At 50.8% G+C, this 26,559-nt stretch overlaps 2 long non-coding RNA genes across 2 annotated transcripts; both read left to right on the forward strand.

The window, feature by feature from the left end:
* Positions 1-4,177: 4,177 nt before the first annotated feature.
* Positions 4,178-24,455, forward strand: LOC103640061 (uncharacterized). The gene is made up of 3 exons (XR_002265028.2): positions 4,178-4,670; positions 5,949-6,005; positions 22,627-24,455. It is a non-coding gene; the product is annotated as an uncharacterized lncRNA (long non-coding RNA).
* Positions 24,456-25,038: 583 nt separating this feature from the next.
* On the forward strand, positions 25,039-25,501 carry LOC118473363 (uncharacterized). The gene is made up of 2 exons (XR_004852703.1): positions 25,039-25,307; positions 25,391-25,501. It is a non-coding gene; the product is annotated as an uncharacterized lncRNA (long non-coding RNA).
* The last annotated feature ends 1,058 nt before the right edge of the window (positions 25,502-26,559 follow it).

A 26,559-nucleotide genomic window follows, 5' to 3' on the forward strand; every position in this document is an offset into this window, starting at 1 on the left:
GGGAAAGAAGCTTCGAATTTAATTCTGTTATTTTGGCTTCAGCATTCGCTAGTAAGCCTTCGGTCGTTTGAAGCTCGAAGTCTTTCTTTTCGATGGCAGCTGATTGCTCTTTTATCTTGTTTTCTAAGTTCTCAATTATAACTTCGTGTCTTTTATCCTCTAAATCCTGCTGCATTTTTAAAGCCTTGCTCAAAAGCATACTCTGTGGACAAATAACCTTCGTTAGGAAATATTTATGTTATTAAAAATAGTAAAGGTTAGACACAAGTTGTTTACCTTAAAATTGGAATAGAACAAACTGCCGACAATGTGTTGTCGTCGGTAGCGGCTGATGTCTGCTTCGAGCTTCGGGAAACCGATACTCTTTGATAGAGTACCGATAACCTTCGCACCGGTTTGATCTCATATGCAGCCTAACCTTTCATCATCAATGCCACCGAAGACAAGTGCCCCCGTCCGGTACCCGCAAGATATAGCATATTCTTTTAGTTCCTCTTTTTCAGCTTCTGTCAGCTCTTGGCCAACTAAGTTTTGGAAGTCAAAAGTTTCATCTTCCGAAGTATCTTCGGTCATTTCTTCCTTCTCGGGTTTTGCGGCCGTGGTCTCTTCGATGGCTGCAGCAGCTTCTTCCGCTGCCATGTTTTGTAGCATTTTGTCTATATCAGCAGCTATGCTTTCTAAATTAATATCTTTGGATTTGGCATCTTCGGCTCTGGCCTCTTCTGCGGCAGCCACCGAAGGTACAGCTTCAGTAGCTGTTGTGCTTTCAATAACCGGCACCTTCGGAGCTAAAGCCCTTGGTGGTGTTGCTTCAATGACTTCTGTCACACTAACAATCCTTTGTCTTTTTGGCCTAGGTGCCTTCGTTTTTGTGGGCTCCTTTTCCTTATGAAAAAGCTTCGTCAGATGTAGCCCCAATGGACTTAGTTTGACAGGCAAAGTTTCAGTCATTACCTTTAACATTTCTTCTATTTCAGTAGCATAGGATGTCGCAGAAGTCCTTTCTTTTTCATCAATTGATTTTTGCTTCGGAGTTGAAGCCTTTCTTTTCTTCGAAGCAACTGTTTTCGCTTCAAACTCTTGTTTTTTCTTCTTTGATTGATCTTCATCATCCTTATTAAGAGCACTAGCTACTCTTTTTCTTTTCTGGCCTTCAGCACCCTTGTCCAACCGCTCGTAGTCAGGATATCCAAAACCTATAGCATCCATCACTCGGTTTAGCCTTCGTTTCGGACGGGTGCCGAAGGCCGCCGTCATCAATTGATCTTCTTTTTTAGAATAATTTCCAAGAATTTCGTTGCACATTACTTCGATTGTATCCAGCCATTTTTGGTAGGGTACTTTGAAATGTCTCTTAAATTTGTAGTGATAGGGCAGCCGGACAAGTTCTCCCTCCTTTTTTCCTTCAAGCTTCGGCATGGCCCACTCTTTCATAGTTGGAAACACTTTGAAAGATAAAAATTCCTGCACTAAGTCCCTAGTGCCGATGTGCTCTGCGATAATCCTGAATTCAGCCAGTGCAATTTGGGTTGGACCCTCTGGTGTCATATTACACAGAGACCTGGTCTCTCCGAAGATCAACTCTAACAGGCTCTGGACCAACTTCTCCTTATCATCGTCAACTTTGACGTAGAACCATTTTGATTTCCAGCTTGCTGGCCACTTGCTTTGGTAGCTGATCATGGGAAATTTTGTAGTTTTCCGGTAGGCAAAATTGTAGCAGCCGAAGTTTTCATGTAACCCATCTTTTCTGGCCTTGGTTTGGTAATGCAGCTCATGCACTCGGCAGAAACCTTCGGGAAACGGTTCCACCCCTTGGCTTCGGAGAGCCCAAATGTAAACGCTAAGCCTAACGATAGCGTTAGGAGTAAGCTGATGAAAGTAGATCCCAAACTTCTTCAGCACATCAGCAATCATCTTATTCAAAGGAAATCTCAAACCAGCTTTGAAGAAACTCTTAAAAACTACTATTTCATCTTTTCCAGGCTTCGGAGTAGTTTCCTCTCCACCAAAGCGAACCAGCTCTTTCTTTTCCTCATTAAGATAGCCTAATTTCAACATCTTAGATTGGTCACCTTCGGAGACTGTGGATTTTCCAAAATCCAGGTGACTGGGTTTGCTCGGCACCGCACTACTATAATCATCTTCAGAATCGGTCTCTTCAACATCAGCTTGCTCTGCCACAGTGGCAGGGACGTCCTCCGGTGTTACTAGCCTAGAGCGCTTCATTGCTTCCGAAATCGGAACGGTCTCAGTAGCTTCGGTCTCTTCTCCCTCACGATCAACCCTAGCAGTGGAGCGAACTCTGGCCATTTGATTATGACTTTCTTGAAATTTCTGTTGTTGACTTTTCTGATTTTCCCGAAGCTCTTCCTCTTATGACGAAGCAGAATCACAAGCGAAGTTTTGTCTGAGCACGATGATTAAGCTTCGGCTATGACTAAAATTTTGGCAGCAAAACAGTGCAATAGCAATGAATGTTGTGGTAACTTCACACCTACCCGTCTATTTATATATTGCCGCAGGTGGGAAGGTGAATCGTCAAGGTCTCCCGCACCGAACAAACAGTCACCCGCACTCGCTGAACGGTGGGCCACAAGGTCTGAGAAGGTGAATCACTGGGGCGTGCGTAATTGCTGTAAGATGGGGCCATCGCGCGCGCGACGATTATTTTAATCGTTTCTCGCCAACGAGCTCAAGGAAGGTGTTTTTTGGATCTTCGGCGTCCCAAAGCCTAGAAGACTTTTTCACGGATCAAGCTCGTTACGAAAAACGATCTAGCACCGCGAAGGGGCTACTATTGGGGGTATGTTTCGTAGCCGAAGATCCTAAAGAAAGAGAACACCTTCGGAAGATCTTCTCAGGGGCAAGCGCCGAAGCTATTACCTATAGAGCTTCGGCACAATGACAGATCTCAAGATGAAGGGCCGAACCGACTTAAAGATGGATTGACTTAAAGACCCAAGATGTTTTGTATCATTATTGTAGTCGATTGTAAAGGACATAAATGTAATTTTACGCAGGTTGCACCCTGTGCCTATAAATAGGTGAACAGTACCCCGACACTGTTCACGCTATCCTGTAATCGCTAGCGCATTGTACTGGAATCATTTTCTGTCAGAGACGAAGGTATAAATGTACCTAAATATTGTGTTTCAACATTTAAATTTATATGATGAAATATATAAATAATGTAATTTGTATTTCCTACAATGTCTAGTATTTTATATTTTATTTCACATTAATGTATGTCTAATCACGAAGGTATAACCTTCATGGTATCTTGTACGTGGCCTTCGTTCGAAGTTCATTAAATCCATAGGGAAATAATGCTTCAGTAAACGAAGGGCATTATTATTTAACATTTTCTGTGTTGCCTTGTTCTTAATTCGAAGCATTTGAGAACAAGTCCCCAACAGCTATGAATTGTTACTTTCAAACCACTCTGATTAGTGGGGTCCGGTGTTCAGTGAGTGCAACAGTTAAATTTCAAAAGTTGTTCGTATAAAAGGAACGACGTCCGGCGGCATTGGCATGACATTTGTTGTTTGTGCTTGTTGTTGTTAGAGCCTACTCTGCTTTCCGAGATTGCTTCAAATGCCTTGGTTGCCTTCGTACCAGCCTTAGGTAGCCGCAAAGCACATGTTTTTCATTAGAAATGGCTGGGGAGCAATCTGCATCGAGGTGTCTTTGGCACATTTGTCAGATGCGCTAGAGACAAAGATTGAACACTTATCCTTAGCAATAGAGGCTACCGCCTCCCAGACCGAAGTTGTTGCTGTGTGTATGTGTGGGTTTCTATTTCAACCTACGGGTGACCCGCACCCGATCCGAAATTTGGTCCCCTCTTTATTTTGCATAAAAGTATTAAGATACAATAGTAATAATTTTAAATAAGTAACTTGGCTAATGATTCATGACATATTTAGTTGCTTCTCAACGTGAGAAGACTTAAAATCTGTAGATATAACTTAATTGTTGATGATACTTAATTGTTTATAACTGAATTAAAGTATAAGAATATACACAGAGTAAAAAATATGTGGGTGACCGGAGGTCCACCTGAAACCCAATAGGATCGGGTGTAGGTTTAGAATTGCAACCACGGGTACAATCACGGACGGGTTTAAGTCTCTACTACTACTTAAGCACGGAGCGTGGGCACCCTCGCAATACCGTGCCTATGCGTGTTGCCTCGACTGCCAATTGGGACCCACGTCTACAGAGCGAGGACCCATCTCCCACACTCTTCCTCCCCCTCCCACAATAGGTGTCCCCATCCGCTCCCCGGATCTAGCCCCAGCTCCCACATTCAGCGTCCCCATCCAACTCCCTGGATCCAGCAAGTAATCCGCAACCTTGACCGCACTCTGCCTCCCACTCCGCTCCCCCACATCCCACAAGCACCACCACGGAAGCCAGATTTGGCAATGCGCCGCTCCACCCCGCCATCGACGCCGATTGTGGCAATGTCAAGCACAGTCTCCGTCCCTGATTTGGAATGCGCACAATCTCCGTCCCCGATTTGGAATGTAGACAATCTCCCAGTGATTCCTATACCAAGTAATTCATGCACCTATCCCCCAAATGTCACGCCCGAGCTCATAAAAAAGGTCGCAATTCCATAGTCCAGACACACAAGAGTCCATCCTGCGCCCATGCTCCCACAGGTCAGTCCGAGATGGTCCTTCATTTTCTGTGTGCATTGAATAATTGGTTGGAATTGCATCGCTTTTGATTGCAAAACTAGGAGATCCTTGTTGTCCATGTCAATTTTTTATCCATTATGTCAAATGCATTCATGTATTACGTTGATGTTGTTTGTGTTCAGTTATGGTTTAGTCTATAACATGGTTCTGGCTTCATGTAACAGAAATTCAGTTTACTGATTAATCAGATAATTGATTTACTGATGAACCATACATGTTTAGGGTTTTTTAGCAGAGCAAGTAAATCTATACCCTTGTTTTTTAGGACTATACATACTACCTGATCATGAGCACATAGGGGCATTTTTTGTGAATCATTTATGATTGCAAAACTGTAGAACAAGGTTGTCCATTTCAATTTTTTTATCCATTATGTCAAATGCAGTCATGTATTATTGCATGATGTTTGTGTTCTGGAATGGTTTAGTCTATAGATGGTTCTGACTAAATGTAACAGAAATTCTTTTTACTGATTAATCAGATAATTGATTTAGTGATGAAACATGTATGTTTACATTGCGGGTTTCCACATTGCGGAAACACGCGAGTCCATCCTGCACCCACACTCATGCACGTTAGTCCGATATGGTCCTTCATTTTCCTGTTTCAACGTAATAGAAATCCTATAGAAACAATGTGTCACTAAATTGATTGTAGTCTGAGATGGTCCTTCATTTGGCTTGAATTTTTTTATCTATTATGTCAAATGCACTCATGTTCTTGTTTTCTTTATCGGTATATCTTGCTTACACTATTGTGCATTGAATAATTGGTTGAGGTTGCATCGCTTTTGATTAATGAACACATGGGGCATTTTTTAGTGAAGCATTTAATGATGAAACATGTACAGTTTTGCTGGCTGCTATTGTTTTAGTGAAGCATTTACTGCCATTTTTCTCTGATTAATTTACCTGAGCATGAACACTGGTATTGTTTTAGTGAAGCATTTACTGGCATTTTTCTCTGATTAATTTACCTGAGCATGAACACATGTGGTTGGTATTGTATAAGCACAGCAAGTAGTCCTATACCCTTGTTTTTAGGTCTGTACATACTACCATGCATGACCATCTCGGCCTTATGTTTCAACAATTTCACTAATTTACACTTTTTTAGTTACTTTGTTGAGTACAAGCATCATATGTGCCTATTTTGTTGAAATTGAAAACTTGGTTCTACATCAATGTCTCATTGAAGTTCTTCCTTTTGCTTGTTTGCAAAACTGAAATACCCTTGTAGGTTCTGGCCAAAAGAACAATATCTTGAGAAGCAATATCTTGAACATCAAAATCTAAGGTAACTTGTGATGAACAACTACAGATGTTTTTGTTATTGTTCTTAGCAACTTTGCCTCTTGTATATTTAGACTTTGGGTCGTGGATAAAAGTTGATTGAATTCTAAGACAATAAATCAAATCTACACATTCAGGTACATGCTCCTTTGTCAGTTTACCAGTTTTTTGCTGCTCTATCTCATGACACTGCCCCTTTTTCTACTGCCACTTGTACTTCTTTATTATGTATTTCAATTGGCTTACATATTCAAGTGGAAAAATCTCTCTTTAAAACAAAAAAACTCAATAATAGGTACATGCTCCTTTGTCAGTTTACTAGTTTTTTCTACTCTATCTCATAACACTGCCCCTTTTTCTACTACCACTTGTACTTCTTGATTATGTATTTCAATTGGGTTACATATTCAGGTGGAAAAAATTCTCTCATTAAAACAAAAAAACTCAACAATTGTTGACATACCCTATTGTGAATACATCATATTAAGGCCAAATGATGATTTCATTTTAATTTATGAAATGTTGATAGTTAGCCCTTCAACTTGACACACTGCAATAGTACAAATATTTTTTAGGCAAATATGTATTAATGCAAATCTGCTTGGTTGCCCTTCGAAGTTGACTCTTTTTTTAAGTGAATCTAGCTTTATTAAGTCCTTGTATATTGTGTATGCATCTTATTGTATCTTTGTGTTATTTGTGATATGCTATTTACTCCTCATAATTTTATGGTTCTTTTAATGGTGCTATGATCGATACTATAAGATCAATAGCACCGTCTACACTTAACCAAAATAGGATGGTTGCAGTCATCCCTCCATTTTCTTCAGTCTCCATAAGTACGCATTAAACTTGTCACACCAGAACTCGTGGGCCACCTAATCTAAACCTCGTGTTTCATATAGTCTCATGTTATTTGATGACGTTTAAGCCATTCGCTTACCAAAAATAAAGAGTGTTTTTGCGAGAGTAGTCGTTAAGTTTCCTAGACGCCATGATAGCCAGCATTTCATTCTACAAGACATCACTGTGAGTCTCTCCACAAAACATTAAAATTAAGTCAATGTAGTCATGTAATTCTATTACTCACAAAGATGTATTATGAAATGTCTAGGGATCAAAAATCGAAGCAATTTCATAGCACGATAATGTCCAGCGATTTGACACCTTACTCCAACTTGGATTTACATATACATTGCATGGAGTGGCGGTCTGTGTAAACTGGGGGCTGGCTGTCGGGTACCGTAATTAGGGGTACCCCCAACGCTCCTAAACACGGCTGGTAACCACCATCAGCACAAGCTGCAGAGACTGATGGGCGCAATTCAGGTCAAGGCTTCGTCTACTCAAGGGACGCAATCTCGCCCCGCCCGAGCCTGGCCTCGGGCGGGAACAGTAGTCCAGGCGAATTCACGCCTCGCCCGAGGGCCTCCTCAAGCAATGAGCGCACCCTCGACTCGCCCGAAGCCCAGCTCGGGCAGGCTTCGTTGTGAAGCAACCTTGGCCAAATCGCCTCACCAACCGACCGTATCGCAGGCGCATTCAATGCGAGGATCGCCTGACGTCTTATCCTGACACACGTGCCTCAGTCGGCAAGGTTGAAGTGACCACAGTCACTTCACCCTTCCACTGACCGACCTGATAGGAAAACAGCGCCGCTCGCCCCTCTCCGACTGCTATGCCACCCGCCAGGGTGAGGCTGACAACAGCTAAGTCCAGCCTCAGGCGCAATAGGAAGCTCCTCCTCGCCCGACCTTGGGCCTCGGCCTCAGGAGGAGGTCTCCGCCTCGCCCGACCCCAGGGCTCGGCCCCCGCCTCATCCTCGGAAGGTGGTCTCCGCCTCGCCAGACCCCAGGGCTCGGCCTCAACCTCGACTTCGGGCGGAATCGCGTCCTCGCCCGACCCCGGCCTCGGCCTCAGGAGGAGTCTCCGCCTCGCTCGACCTTGGGCTCGGACTGACCGCGCCACAGGGGATACATCATTACCCTACCCCTAGCTAGCTCAGGCTACAGGGGAACAAGACCGGCGTCCCATCCAGGCTCGCCCCGGTAACAAGTAATGATGGCTCCCCGCGTGCGTCCATGACGATGGCGGTTCTCAGCCCCCTACAGAAGCAAGGAGACGTCAGTAAGGTCCCAGCAGCCCCGACAGCTATGCTTCTACAGGGCTCAAGCGCTCCTCCGACGGCCACGACACCGCGTACACAGGGCTCTAGCACCTCTCCAGCAGCCACGTTGGCATGTACACAGGGCTCTGGCACCTCTCTGTCGGACACGTTAGCGCATAGCTACACACCCATTGTACACCTGGACCCTCTCCTTGCATCTATAAAAGGAAGGTCGAGGGCCCTAATGCGGGAGGGTGGTCGCGCGGGAGGACGGGCTAACGAACCGACTCACTCTCTCTCTCTCCCTCGCGAACGCTTGTAACCCCTACTGCAAGCGCATCCCCCTGGCGCAGGATAACACGAGCCGCGTTTTTCCCCTTGTGTTCCATCTCGCGCCAACCCATCTGGGCTGGGACACGCACCGACAATTTTTACTCGTCGGTCCAGGGACCCCCCCAGGGTCGAAACGCCGATAGTTGGCGCGCCAGGTAGGGGCCTGTTGCGTGTTGCCGAACAACTTCCCGTTGAGCTCCAGATGGGTAGTCTCCAGCAACCTCTTCAGCCCGGGACGCTGCTCTGTTTCGGGAGTCTCGAGTTCATGTCCCTCGACGGCAGCTACGACATGGTACTCCTTCCTCCGTGGCGCGGCAGCGACAACGACGGCCATCAGCCCGCCCGGCGGCGGCGGACTCGACGACGTTTTCCCCCCATGGCGGAAGAGCAGCATCCGGGCTTGTCCCGCCACCTTCCTCGCCATAGGAGGAGGAGGCGGGGCAACCGTGGCCAGGTAGGAGGCGGCACCTCGTCGGCTGTCGAGCGAGTCGACGAAGCCGGCACCCTAGCGGGGGACATGTCGGGCGTTGCCCTCGCGCCTGAGACGACGGCGAGTGTCGTTTCCCCGCAACGTGCCAACCCCAAGCGGACAGATGACGCCAGCACTCTCGCGGAGGGCTTGCTGGGATTTAGCCTCGTACCTGAGATAACGGTGCAGTCCGTCCCCGACGCGACTTCATCACCGTCCATCGATCGAGAGGTACCGTCCGTTTTCCACCCTGTGCCTTTTAGATTCAGCTTCGATCCACCAAGCGACCCCGCTTCGGTGAGCGCTTTCATAAAGGCATATCCTAACCTTCCGGGGTACCATATGTGGTCAACCTGGGACCGACTGACGGCCGTCTCGACCTACGGGCCCCCGGGTTCCGAGGAAGAAGACGAGCCCGACTCTAGTTGGGATTTCTTCGGGCTCCGCGCTCCTAGTGCCATGCGAGACTTCATGACCGCATGTGACTACTGCCTCTCCGATTGATGCGATGATGCCCACAGCCTTGACGACGAGGGCAGTGGCCCAAGTCGCGAATGTTTCCACGTCGATCTAGGGGGTCACGACGAAGGCAACCACCTTGGTATGCCGAAGGATGACGATCCCCCTGGGCCTGCGCCTCGCGTTGACATCCTGCGGGAGCTAGCTGTGGTCCCAGTCCCTGCGGGGGGTCAGGACACACAGCTCGAGCAAATCCGTGAGATGCAGGCCAAGCTCGACAAGGAAGCAGGACAACTTGTGCAGCTCCGGCAAAACATCAAGCAGAAGTGGGCAGGCCAAGCACTCGCCGGAGAAGCGCGTCATCAGGCCTGGGACGTTCAGCGTCGTATCGCTGACGATGCCAGGGCAAGGCTGCCCCCGGCCTCCAGTGGGGTCGGCCAGAATCTGGCTGCAGCGGCAATACTGCTCTGAGCAATGCCGGAGCCATCCACCACCGAGGGGCGGCGTATCTAGGGAGAACTCAAGAATCTCCTGGAGGACGCCACGGTCCGACGGGCCGAGAGCTCTGCCTCCCGAAGGCAAGGGTGCCCCCTGGAGCATCGCGCAACGACTTCCCGATTCATGTGGGAAGCCTCGGTCCACACCGGGCGCACGCGGGACGCGACGCCTGCGGCCCCGGGTCGCCTCAGCAATGAGCAACACCGTCGCGACCGTCACGACCGTCGAGCCCGCCTCGACGAGAAGGTGCACTGAGGCTACCACCCCAGGCGTGGGGGACGCTACGACAGTGAGGAGGAGCGGAGCCCCTCGCCCGAACCACTAGGTCCACAAGCCTTCAGCCGGGCCATACGACGGGCGCCGTTCCCGACCCGGTTCCGAGCCCCGACTACCATCACTAAGTACACGGGGGAAACGAGGCCGGAACTGTGGCTTGCGGACTACCGGCTGGCCTGCCAGCTAGGTGGAACGGACGATGACAACCTCACCATCCGCAACCTCCCCCTGTTCCTCTCCGACGCCGCCTGAGCCTGGCTGGAGCATCTGCCTCCTGCGCAGATCTCCAATTGGGACGATATGGTCAAAGCCTTCGCTAGAAACTTCCAGGGCACGTACGTGCGCCCTGGGAACTCTTGGGATCTCCGAAGCTGCCGCCAGCAGCCAGGGGAATCCATGTGAGACTACATCCGGCGATTTTCGAAGTAGCGCACCGAGCTGCCCAACATCACCGACTCAGATGTCATTGGGGCATTCCTCGCCAGCACCACTTGCCGCGACCTGGTGAGCAAACTAGGCCGCAAGACTCCCACCAAGGCGAGCGAGTTGATGGACATCGCCACCAAGTTCGCCTCTAGTCAGGAGGCGGTCGAGGCCATCTTCCGGAAGGACAAGCAGCCTCAGGGACGCCAGCAGGAAGACGTCCCCGAGGCGTCTGCCCAGCGCGGCACGAAGAAGAAGGCCAAGAAGAAGTCGCAAGCAAAGCGCGACGCCACCGACGCAGATCTTGTCGCCACTGTCGAGCACAGGAACCCTCGGAAGCCTCCCGGAGGGGCCAACCTATTCGACAAGATGCTCAAGGAGTCGTGCCCCTATCACCAGGGCCCCGTCAAGCACACCCTTGAGAAATGTGTCATGCTTGGGCGCTACTTCCATAAGGTCGGGCCCCCGGCGGAAGGTGGCAAAGGCCAGGACAACGACAAGAAGGAGGGCGACAAGGCAGAGGAGTTCCCCGAGGTCCACGGCTGTTTCATGATCTACGGTGGGCAAGTGGCGAACGCCTCGGCTCGGCACCACAAGCAGGAGCGCCGGGAGGTCTGCTCGGTAAAGGTGGCGGCGCCAGTCTACCTAGACTGGTCCGACAAGCCCATCACCTTCGACCAAGGCGACCACCCCGACTGCGTGCCGAGCCCAGGAAAGTACCCGCTCGTTGTCGACCCCGTCATCGGCAACACCAGGCTCACCAAGGTCCTCATGGACGGAGGCAGCAGCCTCAACATCATCTACGCCGAGACCCTCAGGCTCTTGGAGATCGATCTGTCCACGATCCGGGCTGGTGCGGCGCCCTTTCACGGGATCATCCTCGGGAAGCGCGTCCGGCCCCTTGGACAACTCGATCTGCCCGTCTGCTTCGGTACTCCCTCCAACTTCCGAAAGGAAACCCTCACGTTCGAGGTGGTCGGGTTCCGAGGAACCTACCACGCGGTGCTGGGGAGACCATGCTACGCCAAGTTCATGGCCGTCCCCAACTACACCTACCTCAAGCTCAAGATGTCGGGTCCCAACGGGGTCATCACCGTCGGCTCCACGTACCGACACGCGTACGAATGCGACGTGGAGTGCGTGGAGTACGCTGAGGCCCTCGCCGAGTCCGAGGCCCTCATCGCCGACCTGGAGTGCCTCTCCAAGGAGGTGCCAGATGCGAAGTGCCATGCCGGCAACTTTGAGCCAGCAAAGGCGGTTAAGTCCGTCCCTCTCGACCCCAGCAACGACACCTGCAAGCAAGTCCAGATCGGCTCCAAGCTCGACCCCAAATAGGAAGCAGTGCTCGTCGACTTTCTCCACGCAAACACCAAAGTTTTTGCGTGGAGTCCCTCGGACATGCCGGGCATACCGAGGGATGTCGCCGAGCACTCGCTAGATATCTGAGCTAGAGCCCGACCCGTGAAGCAGCCTCTGCGCCGTTTCGACGAAGAAAAGCGCAGAGCCATAGGCAAGGAGATCTACAAGCTGATGGCTGCAGGGTTCATCAAAGAGGTATTCCATCCCGAATGGTTAGCCAACCATGTGATTGTGAAAAAGAAAGGTGGGAAATGGAGGATGTGCGTAGACTACACTAGTCTAAACAAGGCATGTCCGAAGGTTCCCTACCCTCTGCCTCGCATCGATCAAATCATGGATTCCACTGCTGGGTGCGAAACCCTGTCATTCCTCGACGCCTACTCAGGTTATCACAAAATCAAGATGAAAGAGTCCGACCAGCTCGCGACTTCTTTCATCACACCTTTTGGCATGTACTGCTATACTACTATGCCATTTGGCTTGAGGAATGCAGGTGCGACATACCAAAGGTGCATGAACCACGTGTTCGGAGAGCACATCGGCCGAACGGTCGAGGCTTATGTCGATGACATCATAGTCAAGACGAGGAAAGCCTCCGACCTTCTCTCTGACCTTGAAACGACATTCAAGTGTCTGAGAGCGAAGGGCGTGAAGCTCAACCCCGAGAAGTGTGTCTTCGGAGTCCCCCGAGGCATGCTTCTGGGGTTCATCGTCTCCGAGCGGGGCATTGAGGCCAACCCGGAGAAAATCGCGGCCATCACCAACATGGGGCCTATCAAAGACTTGAAAGGAGTACAGAGGGTCATGGGATGCCTTGCGGCTCTGAGCCGCTTCATCTCGCGCCTCGGCAAAAAAGGCCTACCCTTGTACTGCCTCTTAAGGAAGACCGAGCGCTTCACTTGGACCCCCGAGGCCGAGGAAGCCCTCGGAAACTTAAAGGCCCTCCTTACAAACGCGCCCATCTTGGTGCCCCCCGCTGCGGAAGAAGCCCTCTTGATCTACGTAGCCACAACCACTCAGGTGGTCAGCGTCGTGATCATAGTCGAGAGACGAGAAGAAGGGCATGCACTGCTCGTCCAAAGGCCGGTCTACTTCGTTAGCGAAGTGCTATCCGAGACCAAGATCCGCTACCCGCAAATTCAGAAGCTACTGTACGCAGTAATTCTGACGCGGCGAAAGTTGCGACACTACCTCGAGTCTCATCCGGTGACTGTGGTGTCATCCTTCTCGCTGGAGGAGATCATCCAGTGCCGAGAGGCCTCGGGTAGGATAACAAAGTGGGCGGTGGAGATCATGGGCGAGACAATCTCGTTCGCTCCTCGGAAGGCCATCAAGTCCCAAGTCTTGGCGGACTTCGTGGCTGAATGGGTCGACACCCAGCTACCAACAGCTCCGATCCAACCGGAACTCTGGACCTTGTACTTCGATGGGTCGCTGATGAAAATAGGAGCAGGTGCGGGCCTGCTCTTCATCTCACCCCTCGGGAAGCACCTCCGCTATGTGCTGCGCCTCCATTTCCCGGCATCAAACAACGTGGCCGAGTACGAGGCTCTGGTTTACGGGTTGCGCATCGCCATCGAGCTAGGGGTTCGGCGCCTCGACGCTCATGGCGACTCGCAACTTGTCATTGACCAAGTCATGAAGAACTCTCACTGCCGCGACTGGAAGATGGAGGCCTACTGCGACGAAGTTCAGCACCTAGAAGACAAGTTCTACGGGCTCGAGCTCAACCACATCGCTCGAAGGTACAACGAGACTGCGGATGAGCTGGCAAAAATAGCCTCGGGGCGGACAACAGTTCCCTCGGACGTCTTCTCCAGAGACATACATCAACCCTCCGTCAAGACCGACGACACGCCCGAGCCCGAGGAAGCCTCGGCCCAGCCCGAGGAGGCCTCGGTCCACCCCGAGGAGGCCTCGGCCCAGCCCGAGGTATCCTTGGCCGACGAGGATGAGGCACTGCGTGTCGAGGAAGAGCGGGATGGGGTCACGCCTAATCGAAATTGGCAAACCTCGTACCTGCAATATCTCCACCGAGGAGAGCTACCCCTCGACAAGGCCGAAGCTCGGCGACTGGCGCGGCGCGCCAAGTCGTTCGTCTTACTGGGTGATGAAAAGGAGCTCTACCACCGCAGCCCCTCAAGCATTCTCCAACAATGCATATATGTCGCCGCAGGACAGAAGCTATTGCAAGAGATACACTTGGGGGGCTTGCGGTCACCATGCAGCACCTCGAGCCCTCTTTGGAAACGCCTTCCGACAAGGCTTCTACTGGCCGACCGCGGTGGCCGACGCCACTAGGATTGTACGCTCTTGCCAAGGGTGTCAATTCTACGCGAGACAGACGCAACTGCCCGCTCAGGCCCTGCAGACAATACCCATCACCTGGCCGTTTGCTGTGTGGGGTCTAGACCTCGTTGGTCCCTTGCAAAAGGCACCCGGGGGCTTCTCGCACCTGCTGGTCGCCATCGACAAATTCTCCAAGTGGATCGAGGTCCGACCCCTAACCAGCATCAGGTCCGAGCAGGCGGTGGCGTTCTTCACCAACATCATCCATCGCTTTGGGGTCCTGAACTCCATCATCACCGACAATGGCACCCAGTTCACTGGGAAGAAGTTCCTGGACTTCTGCGAGGACCACCACATCCGTGTGGACTGGGCCGCTGTGGCTCACCCCATGATGAATGGGCAGGTGGAGCATGCCAACGGTATGCTTCTGCAGGGACTTAAACCGAGGATCTACAACGACCTCAACAAGTTCGACAAGCGATGGATGAAAGAGCTACCCTCAGTGGTCTGGAGTCTGAGGACGACGCCAAGCCGAGCCACGGGATTCTCACCGTTCTTTCTAGTCTATGGGGCCGAGGCTATCTTGCCCACAGACTTAGAATACGGTTCCTCGAGGACAAAGGCGTACGACGACCAAAGCAACAAGACCAGCCGAGAAGACTCACGTGGCCTTACTACACTCGGCGCGGTATCAGCAGTCTCTGCGACGCTATCACGCCCGAGGGGTTCGGCCCTGAGACTTCCAGGTGGGAGACTTGGTACTTTGGTTGTGGCAGGACGCCCGAGGGCACCACAAGCTTACTCCTCCCTGGGAAGGGTCGTTCATCATCGCCAAGATTTTGAAGCCCGGAACATACAAGCTGGCCAACGGTCAGGGCGAGGTCTATAGCAACGTCTGGAACATCCGACAGCTACGTCGCTTTTACCCTTAAAATGTTTTCAAGCCATTCATATACCTCATTTTCTATACATACAAAAATAAAGTCTAACCGTCAAGGAAGGGTCAGCCTTGCCTCGGCAAAGCCCGACCCTCCCTCGGGGGCTAGAAGGGGGGAACCCCCTCTGCGTCAAAATTTTCCTCGGAAAAAGTCTTTCTGCCAGAACATCTTTCGCGTTTTTCGACAATTTTGATAGCGGGATCCTGAAAACGACGAGAGTACACGTAAGCGGCAAGGCCGACCGAGCCGAGGGACTCCTACGCCTCTGGGATACGGATACCTCACTCATCACCTTCTGTGATAAGTAACTCACACTCGGATAAGCGATTCTGCTGTCGAACAAGTCTTAACGCTCGAAAACTTTTCTGCCAGAACGATTTTCGTGCCTTCTCGACTATATCGATAACAGAATCCTACGAACGAGTAAGAGTGCACGTAAGCGGCGAGGCCAATTGAGCCGAGGGATTCCTATGCCTCTGGGATACGGATACCTCACTCATCACCTTCCGCGAAAAAGTAACTCTCGCTCGGATAAGCGATTCTGCTACCGACGAACAAGTCCTGATACTCGAAACAAGAGGAAAGGAAACACAGCTTTATAACATGACGATAATATGTTTGGGCCTCGGCGGCCGCGAAAAACATACGCATACTACAGATAAACTGTTCCTGTAGGATCAGACATCGACAGAGGGAGCAGCAGCACCCTCGGCGTCGTTTCCGCCTTCGGCGGGATCTGGCCCGGCCTCGGACGGCGACACGGGCGGAAGGATCTCCACCTCGAAGGAGGACGCCAGCACCATGCTCAGGCCATCATAGCCAAGGTCTCCACAAGGGTCCCGGCCCGAGCAGACACCTCGACCGGCCGCTCCGTAGCCTCAGCCAGCTGTCCCCCGAGGACATCAGCCCGATTCACGGCCTCGGCAGTGTGACTCCAGGGTTGGTCCCGCTAGCGGACGACCTGGCCAAGCTCCAGCCGCCGCTGCTGCACCTCCTCGGCCTGGGAAGCCACGTGCTCCGGGGCCGACGAAGCCTCTGTCCACGCTGACACCGCTGCCTCCGGCTCCGGCTCATCGCAGAGCAGCCGAGGGTTCTATAACTGAGCAAGGGAAGCCTTAAGCGGCAAGGCCGACCGAGCCGAGGGACTCCTACGCCTCCGGGATATGGATACCTCACTCGTCACCTTCCGCGCAGGGCAACTCACACTCGGTTAAGCGGTTCAGCCAGCCGACAGGCGAGTCCTAGTGCTCGAAATGAGGAAGAAACATGGCTTCACGCCCAAATACCCAGATGTTCAGGCCCCGACAGCCACAATGAACATATACCGGCACTCAAGGTAGCATTACAAACGGAACTCCGGTTCCACTCCCGTGGGCATGAACAACCTCCACACCAGAGGGCCTGTGGGATAACAAAGTCCAGGTGGCTCGCCGCCGACCACTGCAGCAGCGACAACGACCTCCGTCTCGGGCGACAAGACATCTACATGGACGGCCTCAGGGCAAACGCTGCTACTGAAAGGCCCTCGTTCACGTCCCCTCGCGGGGGACGAGAACAGGCCATTAAAGCCAAAGAGCCGGAGGCCCGGGCCGTAGGTGGCACCGACGGTCTCGTCGGCGGAGAAACCTTCTCCGGTAGCCACCTGCCCACCAACACCGCACCAACGAGCGCCGGCCGCCCCAAAGCGCACCGGTAGGTCCTCACTCCTGTTCTCGCCACAAGAATGAGAACGGGACCATCCCAGAACACGAGTACCGCCCTCGCGGCGTATGACGTGTTGTGCGACCCCCCGGTGCAGCCGGCCACAGTCGCCCGGACGGAAGACGGAATGCTGCACCCTGGCCAGGCAGCGGCAGTTCACCTTCCCTCGCATGGCTGGAGGACGCCTCCTCCGTAGAGCTGGAGGATGTCTTCCTCCCCCGAATGCCAGAGGAAGAAGCGGGTCGCCAGCCCACGCGGAGGCAAGCCCCGGCTCGCCCCGGCTCGCCCCGCCCTCCTCCCCAGCAAGGATGGTGAGGATCCTTGAAGCTGAGGGCAGGGCAGAGGCCGCAGCCCGGCTTACTTCTCCCCACCATCGAACTGGTGGTCACCATCCTGGGTGACCATTGGTGAGGGAATGCAGCCGGGCTGCCTGATGAAAATCCTTGAAGCCGAGCGATGGCTGAAGGGTGCCAACCTCCGTGAGGTTGCGCTCCTCCAACAACAAGACAAAGGCAACACGGGCGCTCCCCATCCAGGGGCACGGAAGGTGGAAGGGCGTGATGCATAAGGGGAGTGCGAAGGCATGGCTACCGCCCGGGGGATCGATCCCTTTTTAAAGGCGGCTCTCCCCACTCGCGTCCTCAGGCGTCACGGACAAAGTCTTCACCGACGTGCTCCAGGGTCCTCCCCCTACGACACGGGGGCTGGGTCCCACACGTCATGCAAGTTGGCCCGGAACAGAAGAAGCCAAACCGCCGCGTGCGGAGCGTGTAGCCGCCCCACGGTTACAAGCACTCCTCCATCCTCGCCGAAACCAGCGGTCGAAAGGGCGGACCGCCATGCAGGTGGCGTGCAACCGCACCACGAGGGCGCACCCCCTCGGCTTCGACGCATCCAGCATAGAGGCCCAGACCCACACGTCATGTAACCGGCGCGCCGGTTACTACGTGCAAGCAACCGCACCGCCACTTGCGCCAATGTCGCGCCTCCTCGACTGTGGAACCGGTGCCGCAACTCGAGGCAACCATGCGCATGGCCCAACAGTGCCAATCGAGCACATCGATCACGGGTCAGTCAGCCGTGGGAGGAGGTGCGAAGGCCGATATGGCCAAAAGTGGACCGGCAGTAATGGCGGCAGCAGACAAGCGAAAGCGGCGGTCAAATCGTCTTCAGGCTCACGTCCCCTCTAGAGCAGCAGGGGTGCCTTCTCCCATGGCGTGAAGACGACGCGCCCGTGTTCCGTTCCTTGAACGGCTCGCGCATGCGGCCGCCCCGCGAACCGCCCATCCCGTCGCATTAACTCCTCGGCAGGGCAAGCGCCACCTTTGGCAGGCGAAGCAGGCGTCGTTTCACCTCCACCATGATGACTGCATCAAAAAAGGTGTGCCACACCATTTAAATTCATATCCTTTTCCTCCTCCCCTTTCTCTCTCTTGCTATAGGGACCGGGAAAGGGGATATTCCGAAAGGGATCCTTCTCCGCGAAGGAAGCGGGCCCCGAGCCCTCCTACTGATCAGGGGTTCGAAGGCTGGCCCCTCGAAAGGGTTCGACAGCCGCCCCAGAGCACTCGGGCTCCGCGCCCACTACTGATCAGGGGTTCGAAGGCTGGCCCCTCAGAAGGGTTCGACAGCTGCCCTAGAGTACGCAGAGCGAGGGATGACTCTGGGTACGTCCGATACATGGCTGAGGCTCGGGTTACGCTCCCGAGGTACCCTAGGACATTTCCAAGACCAGCAGGAGCAATTTTGTAACAGAATCCCACCAGAGGGAGGCATTGAGCCCTTGGACCCTATCGAACGGGACCGGGTCCGGCAAATCACCTGCAGGTACTTTTGGAGCGCGCCTCTGGGCCACTAGCCGACCCTTATCGAACAGGGCACGGGCGTCCACTCGGATCACCCATTAGCAACTCACTGGAGACGCCATGTTCGGCGCCCTCCGAGGGTAACATGGCGCTTTCCCCCCTTCCTCCTTGCGGAAATGCGATGAAGGGGCGTATGATAAAAGTCGAGACAGTCCTTGATCGTCCTCTCGCTCTGTGCAGAGGCTCAGGAGATGCTCTCGTAAACCTGGCTACGGCCAAACCGTTGACAGCGTCAACAAACCAGCCTGAAAACTCGGAACCTGACCATGCACCCGGGCTACGATCAGGTCGCATGAGGGAACAACCAGATCGGCCGAGGCATCACGAAAGGCATTAAGACCTCGAAGGAGTCAAACCACTCCTCCGAGGCCTCGGGGGCTACACCCGGCGGGTGCGCTCGCGCGCACCCACCGGAACAAAGTGTAACCGAGAAAGGCCAGTCCCCTCACAAAAGAGTGCGGCAAAGCCTCCAAGCGAGTACCAACACTCCCTTTGAGGCTCGAGGGCTACTATCGGGTACCGTAATTAGGGGTACCCCCAACGCTCCTAAACACGGCTGGTAACCACCATCAGCACAAGCTACAGAGACTGATGGGCGCAATGTAGGTCAAGGCTTCATCTACTCAAGGGACGCGATCTCGCCCCACCCGAGCCTGGCCTCGGGTGGGAACAGTAGTCCAGGCGAATTCACGCCTCGCCCGAGGGCCTCCTCAAGCAACGGGCGCACCCTCAACTCGCCCGAAGCCTAGCTCGGGCAGGCTTCGTTGTGAAGCAACCTTGGTCAAATCGCCTCACCAACCAACCGTATCGCAGGCGCATTCAATGCGAGGATCGCCTGAGGCCTTATCCTGACACACGTGCCTCAGTCAGCAAGGTCGAAGTGACCACAGTCACTTCACCCTTCCACTGATCGACCTGACAGGAAAACAGCGCCGCTCGCCCCTCTCTGACTGTTGTGCCACCCGCCAGGGTGAGGCTGACAACAGCTAAGTCTAGCCTCAGGCGCAACAGGAAGCTCCGCCTCGCCAGACCTTGGGCCTTGGCCTCAGGAGGAGGTCTCTGCCTCGCCCGACCCCCAGGGCTCGGCCCCCGCCTCAGCCTCGGAAGGTGGTCTCCGCCTCGCCCGACCCCAAGGCTCGGCCTCAACCTCAACCTCGGGTGGAATCGCGTCCTCGCCCGACCTCGGTCTCGGCCTCAGGAGGAGTCTCCGCCTCGCCCGACCTTGGGCTCGGACCGACCGCGCCACAGGGGATACATCATTACCCTACCCCTAGCGAGCTCAGGCTACGGGGGAACAAGACCGGCGTCCCATCCAAGCTTGCCCCGGTAACAAGTAATGATGGCTCCCCGCATGCGTCCATGACGACGGCGGTTCTCAGCCCCCTATGGAAGCAAGGAGACATCAGCAAGGTCCCAGCAGCCCCGACAGCTGTGCCTCTACAGGGCTCAAGCGCTCCTCCGACGGCCACGACACCGCGTACACAGGGCTCTAGCACCTCTCCGGCAACCATGTTGGCATGTACAAAGGGCTTTGGCACCTCTCTGCCGGACACGTTAGCGCATAGCTACACCCCCATTGTACACCTGGACCCTCTCCTTGCATTTATAAAAGGAAGGTCCAGGGCCCTCATGCGGGAGGGTGGTCGCGTGGGAGGACGGGCTGACGAACCGGCTCACTCTCTCTCTCTCTCCCTTGCGAATGCTTGTAACCCCTACTGCAAGTGCATCCCCCTGGCGCAGGATAACACGAGCCGCGTTTTCCCCCCTTGTGTTCCATCTCGCGCCAACCCATCTGGGCTGGGACACGCAGCGACAATTTTTACTCGTCGGTCCAGGGACCCCCCGGGGTCGAAACGCCGACACTGGCAATTTCGGAATTTTGTACATAGGCTAAAATTGACATTGGCAACACATACTGTTGTGGAGCCATTCAACATGCCAATTCAGTTCCCTCCATATCTAAAACATCTTATGTGATTTGCTGATGTCGTCCAACAATCTCATAAGACTTTTGTAGGTAACGACCCATATTTATTAGATATATTTATACCTACTTAACCCTATAAATTATACAAAATTAACTAATCATATGTGAATGGCTTAGATATAATTGGAATAGTTATTCATTTCGCGCTATTAGAGCACATCGGTTGAAGGTCGTACGAGAGGCAATCCATATGGATTCCAGGTCACTGATTCATAGCTACATTTTAAAAAAACATTGAAAATTTGTTATTGTCGGTGTTTCGGACCCGCGAGGACCATCAACCGACCAGTAAATTTGTTGTTGCGTGTCCCTGCCCAGATGGGTTGATGCAAGATGGAACACAAGAGAGAAATGAGGCTTATGTTATCTCGCACCGGGGTGCTTGTAGTAGGGGTTACAAGTGTCGCGCGAGGGCGAGGTCGTACGTGTGTCCACGGTGTGAACGTGTGTCCACCGCATCGTCCCCTAGGAAGGCCCTGGACATCCCCTTTTATAGATACAAGGAGATGCCCAACTGTACAATGGGGTGTAGCTGCGAGCTACCGTGGCCGCCGGAGAAGTGCCTTGAGCCCTATAGACGGGCTAACGTGGCCGTCGGAGAAGCACCTTGAGCACTATAGAAGCACAACTGTCGGCGTGGCATGGATCCTGCTGACGTTGTCTTGCTTCCGTAGGAGGTTGAGAGCAATCCGACGTCATGGGCGCACGCGGGGAACCATCATTACCTGTTACCGGAGTAACCTTAGATGGGACACCGGTCTTGTTCCTTCATAGCCTGAGGCAGCTAGCTAGGAGTAGGGTAATGATGTATCCCCTGTAGCGTAGTCGGTCCGAGGCCCAGGTCGGGCGAGGCGGAGACTTCTCCTGAGGCCGAGGCTGGGCTTGGGCGAGGTTGTGACTCCTCCCGAGGCCGAGGCTGAGGCCGAGGCCTGGGGTCGGGCGAGGCGGAGATCTTCTTCCGAGGCGGAGGCGGAGGCCAAGGCCTGAGGTCGGGCGAGGCGGAGCCCCCTGCTGCACCCGAGGCCAAACTCGTGGGAGATCGTGACTTAGCTTTATCCTGGTGGTTGGCACAATAGCCGGAGCGGGGCGAACAACGATGTTTTCCTGTCAGTTCGGTCAGTAAAGGGGCGAAGTGACTGCGGTCACTTCGACCTTGCCGACTGAGGCACGCGTGTCAGGATAAGGTGTCAGGCGATCCCCGCATTAAATGCGCATGCGATACGATCGGCTGGTAAGGTGATTTGGCCAAGGTTGCTGCACGACAAAGTCTGCCCAGGCTAGGCTTCAGGCGAGCCGAGGGTGCGCTCATCGCCTGAGGGGACCCTCGGGCGAGGCGTGAATCTGTCCGGGACTACTGTTCCCGCCCGAGGCTGGGCTCGGATGAGGTCGCGTCCCTTGGTAAGCGTGGCCTTGACTTGAACCGCAATTTATCAGCCGCGTATGGTTTGTTCTGAAGATGCTTTCCAGCCGGATTAAGAAGCATTGGGGGTACCCCTAATTACGGTACCCGACAGTTATGTTTTATTCAAATAATAAAATCTTTATTTATAGGTGGGATATAATCGTCGTGGGGATATGGCCTCACCTGTTGCAAAGAAATGCTCTACGGTGGGTGTTAGCTAGAGATAACAAGAGCATAATTATCAGAACTATGCTATGTCGTAATAAGCTACACAATAATTTCTCATGTACCTAAATTTTTTTGACTTTTACTCAATTTTAATAATATTATTCTAAATTATATATTTCTATCAAAACAATATGATGCGTGCAAACCTCGGACCATAGCACCGTTCATTTCGATCCAGAGCATCACACTATACATTGACTGTAGAGTGAGTGGTTCTTGCAATAAGTTAAAACAAGGGTATCAAGTAATCGTAAGTAATCATGTTCTCACGTATCATTTTCTAAATTGCAGCAATTCGGTGCTTCTTGGTGCATAATCCAAAGACTTATTTCATCGACAGATATCTAGAGAGGAGACGGGCTTATTTGGCAACTGTGGTACCGGGTTCAAACATGTCTTAGCTTGTTATAGTGGGGATTTGATAATTATGTATCTAAATCAACAGTCATAAATATTTGTAATATGGAGGGATTATGTATGCAATAAAAATCATAGCTTTGCTCTTCATACATAAGTATCACTGATTCAATGTTATCAGCCCTTGCCCATACATTCTAAATGAAACTGAAAAATTGTTACAAAATATGGAGGAGAACAAAAACATTCCATATACAAATATATGTGTGTATCATTATAATCTACACTTGAACACTAAAGAGATCGCTACAATCATTGTAATAAACAGATAATCTAGTTTTTTAATCTCAATTGTAAATTGTCAAGACGAAAAAAGAACACGTCAGACGCTGATATTTTGGTTGACTATGAATTTGTTTGTTATGTTACAACAGTCTGTGAAACTTGGTGTGCTTGAGAACTGCATAAATTGTGTCAAACTGTGTGGCAACAATAATAGGTTTCTCGTAAAAATGTGTGCAAACTGATACCTAGTGACAATAGGCATCAGATTGTGTGTGAAAGTAACTAAACCAGTACATTGTCCCTAGCAGATTTTCTTTAGTGAAAATGGAGAACCAATAGAAACATATCTGATGGGGCATAATGTTGGTCGCACACCATTTACAAACATCTCAAACACCAGCATTAAAGGTAAAAAAGTTACTACACACATGTCGAATAATGATTTAAACATAATAAGTAGAGGAACAGTGAAACACAAAGTTAATGGCAGCAAGTGATTTAGTTCAATAGTTCCTCATAGAAAATTATTGACTCTAGAGATATGGTAACTGGAGAAGACAAAATTGTTTGAAGCACACACAGAACCGGAAGCGCCCCTTGTTTCAAAGAGAGGAGGACGGGTTATTCACATTTAATTTGATGGTTAGAGGCGAATTGAAAGTTAAGCAGTGGTAATTAAGACCCCGGGAAAAAATAGGGATGTCTCCTACGTTACCCATAATATGTGGAAGTATCGACGTAATTTCATAGAGTCATTCGATCTGAATGCTACATGAAGAACATAAGCTAGATGATGGAACGCGGAGACCTAGAATGTAGAAGATCATAACATGAGCGATTCGACGGATTTGGATTCCTTTTCTATATATCCACTCATGTGGTACTTCATCATACTCGCTTGGACCAATGGTCGATGCTAATGAATGTAAGAGGCATAGGGATAAGAAAAGATATGCCACGATGTCCATTGAACAAAAAAATGGGAACAATAGGAAGCATCGTAAAGCACGGAAATGAAATAAAGGACTACCAATAAAGCCCGAGTCATCTAGAGGTGATGAAAATTTAAATTTTGTAACTATTATACCGACATGTCCCTACAATACAAAGTTGACATGTAGCCTTTTCTATATGGGTAATTAAACAAAGAAGACATTGTTGGGGACTTGTTCTCAAATGCTATGAATTAAGAACAAGGCAACATAAAATGTTAAATGTCAAAGCCCTTCGTCCGCTCAAGCATTATTTCCCTGAGGATTTAATGAGCTTCGGACGAAGGTCATGGATGATAAATTACAAAGGTCCTACCTTCGTAATCAGAAATAAAATAATGCGAAATGAAATATAAAGTATAAAACATTAAAGAATATCCAGAATGAATAACATCATTTGCTCATTTTATAATATAAATTGAGATATTAAAACATGATGTTTGGTTACATTTATACCTTTGCCTTGACAAAGAACAATAATTCCAGAATAATGCGTTAGCAGTTACAGGATTCCGTGAACAGTAGAGGAGTACTGTTCACTATTTATAGGCACAGGACACAGCCTGTAAGAAATTACAATCATACCCCTTACAAAAGATTACAATTATGACTCAGACCCTTATGGACTAAAAAGTCATTCCATCTTTAAGTCGGTTCGACCCTTCACCTTCGGATACGCTATAATATTGAAGCTTCATGAGCGGTAGCTTCGGTATTACGTATAAACAGGTTTTGCCGAAGGTGTTTCTTCATGCAGGACCTTCGGCGACGAAGCATGGTCCCAACAGTAGCCCCTTCGCGGTGCTAGATCGTTTTTTGTAACGAGCTTGATCCGTAAAAAAAGTCTCTTAGGCTTCAGGAAGCCGAAGGTCCGAAAAACACCTTCCCTGAGCTCGTTGCCGGGAAACGATACAATTTCCGAGCGTGAAGCGGTCCCACCATGCAGGTTCACCTTCTCGGGTTTTGTGGCCCACCGTTCAGTGGGTGCGAGCGACTGTTTGTCTGGTGTAAAAGACTTTGACGATTCACCTTCTTACCTGCAGCACTATATAAACAAACATTACAGGTATAACAATCATAATTTTTAGCCATTGTATTTTTCATTGAAAAGGCTCCTGCCTTTTGTACCACTGTTGATTTGGCTAATGCCTAGGATGATTATGACAGGTCCTTTTAAAACACTTCATCGGCTAGTAATTCTATCAAACAAAAGATGCAAATGGATGGAGAAAGGATTGCAACAATGTCAGTTCAACAAAGTAATAAGTTCAATAAGAAGCATCGTGAAATGCGTCAACGAAATAAGGGACAAAATGTGATGCCCAATTGTGTTAGGAGGTGATGAAACCCATCAAATTTAAAGTGATATATGTGCGTGCATAAACCTACAATTGGAAATTAATTGTATTCAAATTTTGTAGATGGAAACAAAAAAGAAAACATGGATCCAGATGATGATAGCGACTGGCTGCATAGGAATGAGGGTTTTCAGGCAAACGACATTGTCGCAACGACAGATCTTCTAACACCAGGTACATGATAGTTCACTTGTAAAGTATAGGAAAAAATGGTACATTTTAATTACTTTAAACCTAGACATGCCTTATTCCAGGCAGTGTTCATGAATCTATTGGTGTCATTGGGGAACCGGGTATACGCGTGAGAGAGTCTAGTCTTAAATGCCTTAGGTTGTATAATCATACACCAAGGCGGAAAGAGGCAAAGATAGAGTATCTAAGAAAACTTAGAGCACTACAGGCTAACACTTTGAATCACACATCCATCACCATGGAGGACCCAACATATACCCCTAAGGTTGTACACCCTAAAGCAGATGCAACAAAACCTGCTGGATCCTCAGTTAGTGTCGACAACTGGGTTGTCCCTAAATTCATCAGGACACCTTTCTTGCCAGCTTCAACACAAACCGAGGATGTCGGTTCATTCGATTTGTCTACTAAAGTAGTAAGACATAAACATCATGTGACGCATGGGGAAAGACAAGCTATCTTAGCCCGTCAAAACCAGCAATTTGAAGCATCCATTGCAAAGAACATGGCTACTTTGATTGGGGATACTATCAGTGATGCTGATATCAACAACAATGGTAATTACTATCCAATCTTAAATGGATCTTGCACGACGATGATAGCATATAGTCATACTAAACATGTGTTTCCATCAGCACAATGTAGGGTTACATGCCAAGGCGCTACCTTGCCCACTAATGGGAGTGCAGACATAACCGAACAAGAAAGTGGGGTGGAGCATTTAAGAGCGAAGCCAAGGGTCATTTACAATGGTAATTGTTAAAAATCTTTATTTAGATGAGGAGGCTACCTTGCCAACTGATTGCCTTTGTCTTTTATGTGGCTTCGCTTATCACCATCTAGGTGATGATGATGATGAGGTTGTCATATTCGGAGAAGATGACGATGATGATGAGGGATACATATTTGATGGCCAATGTACTTATGTCAATTTTATTATGATACCAAGGCTTATATAAATAAACATGTCTTAGTCGTTGTTTTCCATAAAATATCAGATGAGGAGACTGACGAGGACAATGATATCGATGGTACTCAAG

This window comes from Zea mays, chromosome 9 (assembly GCF_902167145.1).
Source record: "Zea mays cultivar B73 chromosome 9, Zm-B73-REFERENCE-NAM-5.0, whole genome shotgun sequence".
Classification (NCBI taxonomy): Eukaryota; Viridiplantae; Streptophyta; class Magnoliopsida; order Poales; family Poaceae; genus Zea; species Zea mays.